The 11,999-nt window shown below is 44.5% G+C and overlaps 1 long non-coding RNA gene across 1 annotated transcript; it reads right to left on the bottom strand.

The window, feature by feature from the left end:
• Positions 1-830: 830 nt before the first annotated feature.
• LOC311591162 lies at positions 831-6,250 on the bottom strand. The gene is made up of 3 exons (XR_014777024.1): positions 6,174-6,250; positions 3,871-4,022; positions 831-1,027 (listed from the first exon to the last, which is right to left on the bottom strand). It is a non-coding gene; the product is annotated as an uncharacterized lncRNA (long non-coding RNA).
• Between the last annotated feature and the right edge of the window lie 5,749 nt (positions 6,251-11,999).

Raw genomic sequence — 11,999 nt, 5'->3', positions numbered from 1 at the left:
GCATCCCTAACTGACATGGACTGTTTGGATGATGACGCCATCACCGGTATGGCCTGGTTGGATGATGCAGGCATCTGTGTCATGGCCAGGTTGGATGATGCAACCTTTACTGGGATGGCCTGTTTGGATGATGCATCCCTCACTGACGTGGCCTGGATGGATGAAGCAACCTTTATTGGCATGGCCTGGTTGGATGATGCATCCTTTACTGGCATGGCCTGGTTGGATGATGAATCCTTCACTGGCATGGCCTGGATGGATGATGCCACCTTTACTGGCATGGCCTGGTTGGATGATGAATCCTTCACTGGCATGGCCTGGATGGATGATGCTCTTCTCTGTGGTCTGGCTTCTTTGAATGATGTTCCTCTCTGTATCTTAGGCTGGGTGGACAATGCTGTTCTCTCTGGTGCAGCCAAGCAGGATGACGCATCCCTAACTGACATGGACTGTTTGGATGATGACGCCATCACTGGTATGGCCTGGTTTGATGATGCAGGCATCTGTGTCATGGCCTGGTTGGATGATGCAGGCCTCCGTGTCATGGCCTGGTTGGAGGATGCAGGCCTCCATGTCATGGCCTGGTTGGATGATGCACGCATCGGTGTCATGGCCTGGTTGGAGGATGCAGGCCTCCGTGTCATGGCCTGGTTGGATGATGCAGGCATCAGTGTCATGGCCTGGTTGGAGGATGCACGCATTGGTGTCATGGCCTGGTTGGATGATGCATGCATCGGTGTCATGGCCTGGTTGGAGGATGCAGGCCTCCGTGTCATGGCCTGGTTGGAGGATGCACATATGGTGTCATGGCCTGGTTGGAGGATGCAGGCCTCGGTGTCATGGCCTGGTTGGATAAGGCAGGCATTGGTGTCATGGTCTGGTTGGATGATGCACGCATCATTGGCATGGTCTGTGAGGAGGGTGCTCCTCTCACTTGCGCGGCCTCCTTGAATATTCTCAGAAATGAAGTCCTCTGATTTTCTGTCATATTTGTCATCACTAGATCTTGATAACATTTAAACCATCCCTGAGAAGAAAGGGTAGTTTTAATCTTTTTAAGAAATTATTCATCAAGCTAGGCAGTGGTGGCACATGCCTTTAATCCTAGCACTTGGGAGGTAGAGGCAGGTGAATCATTGTGAGTTCGAAGCTAGCCTGCTCTACAAAGTGAGTCCAGGACAATCAAGGCTACACAGGGAAACTCTGTCATGAGAACCACCCCTCCCCTCCAAAAAAAGAAAATAAAAGAAATGATTCATAATTATTTAGGAGCTTTAATTTATATACTTAATAGATATAATTAATTTTTATATGGCTTTGTTTTTGCTCTTGTTTTGTTTTGGTTTTTTGTTGTTTTGGGTTTTTTTTTCTTATTTTTGGTTTTTCTAGATGGGGTCTCTCTGTGTGGCCTTGATTGTCCTGCACTCACTTTATAGACCATGCTAGCCCCAAACTTACAGCAATCTGCCTACTTCTGCCTCCCTGTTTTTGATTTTTGAGAAAGGGTTTCTCTGTGTAAACTTGTCTGTTCTGGAATTCACTATGAAGACCAAGCTGGCCTCTAACACAAAGTTGTGTCTGCCTCTGCCTACCAAGGGCTAATATATAACATGTATGCTGTCACACAGATATTTGTTCATTGTTATTTTAGGTTATGCTTGTATACACCTGGTTGCAGTGCCTATAGAGAGTAGAAGGGGACATTAGGGCATCTGTAGCTGGATATACAGGTGGCTTTGAGCCACCAGGCCAGTGCTTGGCATTGAACTCTTGCCATCACAGGAACAGTCATTGCCCTTAACCACTGAACCACCTCCCCAGCCCCAGACATTTATATTCGGCTCAGTTTTTGAGACAGGGCCAGTATAGTCTGCCAGGGATAGAACCTAGGACTTTTTGAAATTCAAGGCCATCAACTAACCCCATCACCTTTAGCCAGAGAGTTGGATAATAAAGTGATTAGTCCAGAGGAGAAATGTACCATCCTCAGGTGAGAAAACAGGTTACTAATCTCTCACAGATATTTAATATGCTCTCTCAGCCTCCCTGTCCTTGGTCCCTGAGGTAGAAGATTTGAGACTTTATCAGTGGCTGGAGCAGACAGGGTGCTCCCACCCTAGATCACAAGACAGTAAGAAAAGATGGCTCTGGACTGTCAAGGACAATATTCTGAGCCCTGTGTGGTGGCCTACTCCAGTAGCCCAGTTCATGGGAAATAGAGGCAGAAGAGACAGGAGTTCAAGGCCATCTTCAGCTATGCAAGTGTGAGGCTAGCCTAGACTAAATATGACTCTGTCTCAAATAAAACAATAGAAAATAAATAAACAGTAAAAAGAAAAAAGACCTACTCCCACGTGCTTTGTTTTATCAGTACAACACAGGAGAATACAGGAACCAACTCCTCTAAGAAAGGGCCCTAGCCAGTCCATAGTGGAGCATGGATTCAGGAGGCAGAAACAGGGAGATCCCTGAGTTCAAAGCCAGACTGGTCTACAGAGTGAGTCCCAAGGCCATCAGGGATAGATAGAAAAACACAGTGTGCAAGGAACAGAACAAGAAAGAATAAAACAAAGTAAAAGAAGGAAGGAAGGAAGAAGAGAGAGAGAGAGAAACAAAGAGTCTCACTGAGCCCTCTTGGCCTCAAGTCAGGTTTGCCTTCACACTGCACAGCTGGTATGTGTAATCCTCTAGGGAGCCTTAGTGTATCTGAATAAAGTTGGTGGGTAAGCAAATAAACAACTCAGGAGCTAGAGAAATGGTTCAGAGGTTAGGAGCACTGTGAGCTCTTCCAGAGGTCCTGAGTTCAATTCCCAGCAACCACATGGTGGCTCACAACCATCTATAATGAGATCCGGGGCCCTCTTCTGGCCTGCAGGTGTACATGCAGGTGAAACACTGCATACATAATAAATAACTACATCTTTTTAAAAAAGAAAAGAAAAAACTCGTTCTTCTCTAGCATCCATTCCTTAACAATGCCATGTTCAACAAACAGGAATTATTTTTTTTAAAGTGCAGCCACGTGTACTACCATCACTCAGGAGGCAAAGGCACAAGCCAGCCTGACCTACATAGCAAGTTCCAGGCCATCCAAGGCTACACAGTGAGACCCTACATCCATAATACAGTCATATCAATGCATTATTGACAGTGAAACATGGGCATATGCCTGTAACGCAGCACTTTGGGAGGTGACAACAGGAAGAACCTGAGATCAAAACAGGCCTTATAGCTGGTTGACATTGGCACATGCTTTTAATCCTAGCCCTCGTGAGGCAGAGGCAAGCACATTTCTGTGGGTTCCAGGCCAGCCTAGCCTACAGAGTGAGTTCTAGGACAGCCATGCTGCACAGAGAATCCCTACCTCAAAAAACAAATAAATAAAGACTAGCCTTAGATCTGTGAGATGCTCTCTCATGAAATGGAAAGGGGGTGGAACTGGAGAGATGGCTTAGTGGTTAAGAGCACTTGCTGACCTTGCAGAGGACCCAGGTTCTATTCCCAGCATCCACCACCTGTACCTCGGCCTCCATGGGATAGGACAACCTCTTCTAGCCTTCTGGGAACCAGGCGTGCACATGGTGCACATAGAGAGAAAGGATGCACATGTACACATGAAAAATTTACAACATTTTTTTTGTTTTTTTAAGACAGGGTCTCTCTGTGTTAGCCTTGGCTGTCCTGGAGTCGGTAGACCTGGCTGGCCTCGCACTCACAAATATCCACCTGCCTCTGCCTTCTGAGTGCTGGGATTAAAGGCATGTCCCACCATGCTCAGCTATATTTACAACTTTAAATGACTAGAAGAAAGGAAAGCCCACAGGAGGCCCTGGGCTAGCTGACTACCCTGAGACACACCCAGGCACCAACCTCCACTACCATGTCCTTTAACTGGAGTCTGGAGGCCAGTTGCTGGATTTCCTGTAGGTTTGGGAACATGTTTCCATAGAAGACATCTTGCAGTGCCAAGTGTTGCTCAAGACTGATTATGGTCCAGAATCCTTCATCTTGCACTGGCTTTCCTTTTCACAGAGGAGACAAGAATATTTTCATTCGTTTTTGGTTTTGGTTTTGGTTTTCATCTGTACAAAGGGTGTTTATTTATAAACAATACAGTAGGCAGCATTTTATCCTTAAATTCTATTTCCCCAAAACATGAGTTTCTTTTTGTTGGGTTGAATTATTAAAGAAAATACAAAAAATGCTGGGGAGATGGCTCAGAGGTTAAGATCACTGGCTACTCTTCCATAGGTCCTGAGTTCAATTCTCAGCAACTACGGTGTGGCTCACATTCATCAATAAAGTTATCTGGTGCCCTCTTCTGCCCGGCATGTGTATTTGCAGGCAGAACCCTGTATACTTAATAAGGAAATCTTTATTTTTTAAGTTGTGAACATTTAAAATTTTTTCAATAAATTTAAAAAATAAAAAAGCTGAGTTTTATGATAGCACACTACTTTAATCTCAGCAAATTGAGTTCCAGGACAGCCACGGCTACAAACACAGACCATGCCTCAGGGGAATAAGAAAGAAAAAAAGTAAAAAAAGTAAAAAAAATGAATTTAAGAAGGTCATGACATACTTAACCCAGAAAAACACTCTTAGGCCAAAAGAATCTATTTTTCAAGGTGAAGTCAATACCTAGGACTCCAGGTGTTACTTCATACAGCAAAATCAGAAGCCACTAAAATACAGCTCACCTGAGCCCCCAACAAGAGTTAAAACAATGTTACCAAAAAAAAAGCACGGTGGTGTCAACCTGGAATCCCAATAGTTTGAGGCCAGCTTCACCATCACTGAATGTTTGAAGCCAGCCTGCTACATGCTATCCTGTTTCTAAATTAACCCTGACAGCCAGGCACTGTAGGGCACGCTTCTAATGCCAGCACTTGAGAGGCAGATGCAGAGGAATCTGTGTATTCCAAGCAGGATTGGTCTACATACAGAGTTCGAGGAGAGACAGCGCTACATGAGACTCTATTTTAAAACACACACACACAAGCATACATACTTACATACATATGTACACACAAGCAGATACATATGTATTTATCCACATATCAAGTAGAGGGACAGGTGCCCAGATAATATATGTTTCCAGAATTTGAAATCTGCTTTCACACAGTCCTCTAGAAAATGGGCAGAGCATTGTGACACGAATGGTTAATGCCAGCACTCAGGAAGCAGAAGCAGGTGAATCTCTCAGATGTTGAGGCCAAACTGGTCTACTAAGGATATTCCACGGCACGCAGGGCTACATAGAGACTCTGTCCCAAGCCGGGTGTGGTGGTGCACGTTTTTAATCTCAGCACTTGGAGGCAGAGGCAGGTGGATTTATGTCAGTTCAAACTCAGCCTGATCTACAAAGCAAGTCCAGGATAGATTACAAGGAGAAACGCTATCTCAAAAAACATGAGAGAGAGAGAGAGAGAGAGAGAGAGAGAGAGAGAGAGAGAGAGAGAGGGAGAGGGATGGAGGGAGATTCTGTCTCACCTACACCAAAAAAGAGAAAGAAAGAAAAAAGAGAGGGAGGGAGGGAGAATGTGAGAGAGAGATTGAAAGAGGAGATAAGTGATGGTGACACACGATTTTATTTTGTTTGTTTGTTTGTTTTTGTTTGTTTGGAGACAGGGTTTCTCTTTGTCCTGGTCTCACTATGTAGACCAATCTGGCCTCAAACCCAAGAGATTTGCCTGCTTCTGCCTCTCAAGTGCTGAGATTAAAGGCATGTGCCACTACCACCTGGCTAAATATATGTTTAAGGGTACATTAAATATTTCATGGGACTGTAGAGATGACTCTGTGCCTCAGAGCCCTGGCTGCTCTTACAGAGGACCTCAGGAACCCCTCACCCTCTTCAGGTCTCTGGGAACACTCAAAAATCCCACACTCGCAAACACATACAGGTATTAATTAAAATATTGAGCAGAGAGCTGGAGCATGGCTCAGCCGTGGAACCCTCCTTACACAGGCGACACCATGGGCTCTAGACTCAGTAGGAAAAAGAAGCAGAAAATTACAACACACTACCAGATGTCACCAAGGGTAGGGAAAAAGAAATGTGTGGCCCCCATGGGACGTAGCTTGGAACCCCAAGAGAAGGTGATCACCTCATGTCTTTGTCTCAGCCACAGCCATCTGCACCCCAATTCTGGCTCCTCACCTTTACTCACGGGGCATCCTGTCTCCCTGTAGTTTGTTCCTGGATGGGATGTGCGCTCTGGATCCTCAGAGACTGTGAGCTCCTTCTTCCAGGACTTGGCAATTTATCTTCTCCATCAACAGGCCACTCCCCAAACCCTCCCTAATCCAGGAGGATAAATCTATTCCATTGCAAACTCTACAGAACCAGTTTTGGCTTGGTGGGTTTTTTGCAATTGGTTTTTATTTGTTTTGTTATTGTGGGTTTGTTTTGTTTTGTTTTGTTTGTCAAGACAGGGTTTCTCTGTGTAGCCTTCACTGTTCTGAACTTGCTAGGTAGAGGAGGCTGGTTTCAAACTCACAGAGCTAGTTTTTTCATTTTTTCCAGCAAGGTTCTTCTGTATCTTGGCTGTTCTTGAAGTCACTTTGCAGACCTTGCTGGCCTTGAACTCACAGAGATCCATCAACCTCTACCTCCCTAGGGCTGGGATAAAAGGCAGCAAGTTCTAATTCTAGGCTGAGTTGGGGTTTTATCTAAAATTCAGTAATTCTGGAAGTAGAGCTCACTGCTTTAGAGCTTGTTTCTCACTCAGGCAGCAGACATACATGTGGTGGTGCATGCCTTTAATCCCAGCAGAGGTAGGTGAATATATGGGAGTTCAAGGCCAACCTGGTCTACAAACCGAGTTCAGGACAGATTACACAGAGAAACCCTGTTTTGGGGGAAAAAAAAGAAAAAGAGAGAGAGACTCTGTCTCACCCACATCAAAAAAGAAAAAGAAAAAACAAAAAAAGAAAGAAGAGTGCCAGAGAGAATGTGTGTGTGTGTGTGTGTGTGTGTGTGAGAGAGAGAGAGAGAGAGAGAGAGAGAGAGAGAGAGAGAGAGAGAGAGAGAGGAGACAAATAGTGGTGATACATGTCCTTTTTTTTTTTTTTTTGGTTGTTTGAGACAGTGTTTCTCTGTGTCCTGGACTCACTTTGTAGACCAATCTGGCCTCAACCTGAGAGGTTTGCCTGCTTCTCCCTCCCAAGTGCTGGGATTAAAGGCTTGTGCCACTATCACCTGGCTAAATATATTTTTAAGATACATTAAATATTTCATGGGACTGTAGAGATGGCTCTGCGGCTAAGAGCCCTGGCTGCTCTTACAGAGGACCTCAGTTCTGTCCCCAGCTCACACATGAACCTGTTCACAACATTTAGCTCCAAGGGCCCCAGTATAGATCATATTCTGCTCTTGGAAACGAATCTCTAGTGGTTCTCAGCACCTAAGACTTCTGACTCAGGGACCCCTTACACTTTTCTGATCTCCAGGAACACTTGAAATCGAACTCCGCGCACACACACATTAAATTGTACAAATACAATTAATTTGTAAAATAAAACACTAAGAGGGAACTGGGAAAAGTCACAATGTTGGAGGGTCCTCAGAACCAATATACACATGGATACAATGTGTGAATCCATGTGTGACCCAAGCACTTCTAGACATCAGAGGTGGAGGGCAAAGAACTGACAACTCCCAGGCTAGCTATCCTTATGTACACAGCAGCACTGCCACTCACAGCTCTACACATACACACAGACACACACACACTGTCGAAGATTTTATTTATCAGTTAAAACATAGTAAAGAGAAAGTGTCTACAAATTAAGTTGCAGGACAGCCACAGCTACATACAGAGACCATGCCTCAGGGGGGAAAAAGAAGGAAAGAAAAGAAAAAATGAATTTAGGCAGCTCATGACATGGTGAACCAAAAAAAAAAAACACTCTAAGCCAAAAAATTCTGTTTTTCAACGTGAAATAAATACCTAGGACTCCAGGTGTTACTTCATACAGTAAAAGTGGGAGCCACTCAAATACAACTCACCTGAGCCCCAACAAGAATTAAAACAAAGATACAAAATGAGGCATAGTGGTGTCAGCCTGGAAACCCAATATCCAGCAGGTGGAGTTAGAAGAACTAGCTTGAGGCCAGCTTCACCAACACTGAATGTTTGAAGCCAGCTTGTTACATGCTACCCTGTTCCTAAATTAACCCTGACAGCCAGGCCCTGCAGGGCTCACTTCTTGTTTTGTTTGTTTGTTTGTTTTCGTTTTTATGAGATAGGGTTTCACTGTGTAGCGCCGGCTGTCATGTAGTCACTATGTAGACCTGGCTGGCCTTGAACTCACTTCTAATCTGAGACTTGAGAGGCAGATGCTGAGGAATCTCTGTGTATTCCAAGCAGAATTGGTCTACATACAGTGTTCCAGGACAGACAGCCGTACATGAGACGAGACTGTATTTTTAAAAACCCACAAGCATACATACATACATACATACATACATACATACATATGTACATACATATGTACATACATCTGTACACACACTCAGACAGACACATAAGTATTTCTCCACATATCAAGTAGATGGACAGGTGCCCGATAATGTTTGTTTCCAGAATCTGTAATCTGGTTTCCCACAGTCCTGTCTCCCATGAACTCAGCCACAGGCAGCAGGAAGTTGCAGGGGACTGCCTCTGCAGCCTTGAACACAGCCATGGGAGGATCCTTTGGCACAGACTATGGCAATGGCAACTAATATCCCAAAGACAGTCATGATGGTGGACTTCAGAATGCTTCCCCCACAGCCTGTGGACACAGGGCAGCTGTTACTGAGGTGGTGAGGACCTGCCACAGGGGCCCCAAGAGATCTTTTATTTGGGAAAACTGAAGCCCGTGATGATTCACCTCAGTCTCTGATAGCTACTCCAGCTGCTGTTTTCTATGTGCATCTGAGTCTCTGTATGTGTCCTGTCTTCTGGTGCCCACAGAGGGCATAGGATTCCCTGGGATTGAAATTAAAAGCAACTGTGAGCCACCATGTGGATGCTGGTATCCAAATCAGGGTCTTCTTACAGTGCTGTATGCTCTGGACATGTCACCCAAAACAACATTTTTTGTTTGTTTGATTGGGCTTTTTCATTTTTAAAACAGAGGATCTCTCTGTATAATTCTGGATGTCCTAGAATTAGCTCTGTAGACCAGGCTCGCCTCAAACTCACAGAGATTTCTCTGACTCTTCATCTTCAGGGCTGGGATTAAAGGCTTCCACCACCATCACCTGACAAGTGTTAGGCTTCCTGAAACAGGGTCTCACTAAACAGCCCTCCAAATGGCAAGTGCAAATCGCCATTCATTGTCCTGAGACTGAAGTCACTATGATTTTGAAGAACAGCAAAGCCTTGAAAACAGATCTCAAACAAGCACAGAACTAAAGAAAGAAAGGCTATAACCTGAAAAACTTTTCCCCTGAAGCAAATACACCTTGCTAAATTGATGAATGATATAAACACTTAAGTGTACACACACACACACACACACACACACACACACACACACACACACACTGAAAATTTAAAACTAGTATGTTGATACCCAGAGGATGGGTTTCCATTCTTGGGCTCAGCCTTCCCAATGTGTCTGTGTTAAATCCCAACATGCCTCACCTCTTTAGTGTCTAGAGACAGTGGCAGAGCCTAGTATGTCGTGCTGGGTCTCCCAGAAATGTTCTGTTCCCCCGAACTCTTTACAAAAATATGTTTAGATATTTTTTTATGTTTATGAATGCTGTAATTGCATGGATATCTGCATACCAGAAGAGGTCATAAGACCCTATTATAGATGTATATATTTGTGTGTGTGTGTGTGTGTGTGTGTGTGTGTACACAGTGTGTGTATACATCATCTATGTAACAAGGTGTATTTCCTTGAGGTGAAAAGCCATTTCTCAGGAGATAGCCTTTCTTGCTTTAGTGCTACACTAGTTCAGGATCAGTCTCCAAGGTTCTGCTGTTCCTCAAAATCAAAGTGATATCAGGCTTAGTTAGGACAATGACTGGGGATTTGCAGGTGTCCTTTGGAGGGCTAGAACTAGACCCACATTTTATACAGGTGTTCTTCAACTAAGTAGCAATAGTTTTCTGCACAATTTCTCTCCGATCTCTGTGTCCTAAGAGATGATGTCAGGTTTTCTGCAGAGCTTCCTGCTCATTTTGTTTTCTTTCCATCAGTATTTTCATGCATTTGTGTGGGATGATTTAACCTGTTTCCATCCAGAGCAGTCATTACCTGGAAAGACTTCCCAGTACCTGGCTTGCAGAACTGCATTTCCTGTCCAGATAACTCCCTGATGCAGGGGAGTTAGAAACGCAACCGCCAAGCTCAAATGAAAGAGTAACGCCATCCCTCCTGAGGAAAACAGAAATCTACAGGTATTAGCCACTTCTCAGCACAAGCTGCCAGTGCCTGTTTATCCATATATATGTCTCTTCTTGTATGCTCTATGGAGACTCACATGGACCTATTTCCCCCTTTTGAACTGTGATGTTTAGTGTGTGACTCCTCTGCTAGCAGCTGTCAATGAGAGGACACTCAAAAACCAACTCCTTGCAGGAATATCAGCTGGGTATTGGGATCATGGCTCAGGTGCAGAGGACTTTCCTAGATCTCACACTGATAGCCAGGGGCCATGGCTCAGTGGTAGAGTTCCTCCCTAGACTCTCCCAGTGAGCGAAAGAGTCATGGCTTTTTGGGGAGCCCCTACCTAGAATCCCCAGTGAGGAGTTGGGTCTGTGGCTCAGTGATAGAGGACCTGTGAGGGGCTGAGGATATATCTGCATAATAGTATACCCAGCCTAGTATGCTGAGGACTCTACACTTTAGCCTCAGCTTAGGAGAATTTAATAGAAGGCAATTTACATACAGGGTGCTGCCTGAATGAAGGCCTGTACTCCAGAAGAGGCACCAGGTCTCATTATAGATGACTGGGAGCCACCATGTGGTTGTTGGGAATTGAACTCAGGACCTCTGGAAGAGCAGCCTCGGTGCTCAACCTCTCAGACATCTCTCCATCCCAAAGGCAAGTGTCTTGGTGAGTCTCTATTGCTGTGAAGAGACACCATGATCAATGTAATTCTGACCAAAGAAAGCATTTAACTGGACAAGGCTTAGTTTCATAGAGGCTGGCAGTTTGGAAACTCAGCATGGAGAAAGGAGGTAGGGGAGCATTCTAGGAATCTCTCTCATGGAAAAATAACACCTTTGAATTTTCAGCTCTTTTTCCAAAGCTATGGATGTGTTTATAGGTCATCACAGACTCTCTCCCTCAGTCAGACTCCATAAGGAAAAATACTTAGAAAAGCTTTTACCATGGTCATCCCCATTATCACAAATATGTCTATGTCATAGCCATTTTCTGTAGGTGTATGGGGGTTTTGAAGATCACCAATTTATCAATTTTTACATTATCTATCTACCTCTGTTACTCCTAGGACATATATTCCCGTCAGAAGTTAGACTAGAAATTTAACCATGAGCTGATCAACTAATATTAACGTGCTTTATTTGCTTATCCTAAACAGCTGGTGATAGCAACTTTAAAAACACAGGAAGAAAACCTTGTACTATAAATGAGTTGTATGGGTACCTGGTTTTTTTTATATTTGTTGTGGCTATTTTCACCCTGCCCCTTTCTCCACATGGAATGGGCAGTTTTTCCTTCACAGCCTTTCTGTTTGGGGAACTAACACTGGTTGGGATGTGCATTGTCACCTGCACAGTTCCTTCTGTCTCTTTGTGCTAGGCATGAGCACCACCTGTTCCCCATGATGGTGTCTCAGATTTAAAGGGAAAAGCTGGCTTCTAAAGCATCCTGACACCTCATCTTAGTCAGCACCCCACCAAGCACCATTGACGGAATGCAGGAGGTGTAATTGCCTACACCATTTCCTCCAGCTCTGCCTCCTGTCAGAGACAGGGTTCTGAGCACAGTTTCCATTTCTCACCCTCGTCAGATCCATCTTCTCCAC

Source organism: Acomys minous, assembly GCF_964271855.1.
Source record: "Acomys minous genome assembly, chromosome: 20".
Lineage (NCBI taxonomy): Eukaryota > Metazoa > Chordata > Mammalia > Rodentia > Muridae > Acomys > Acomys minous.
Note: the sequence above shows the minus strand (reverse complement) of the source record. Positions and strands in the feature narration are given on the sequence as shown.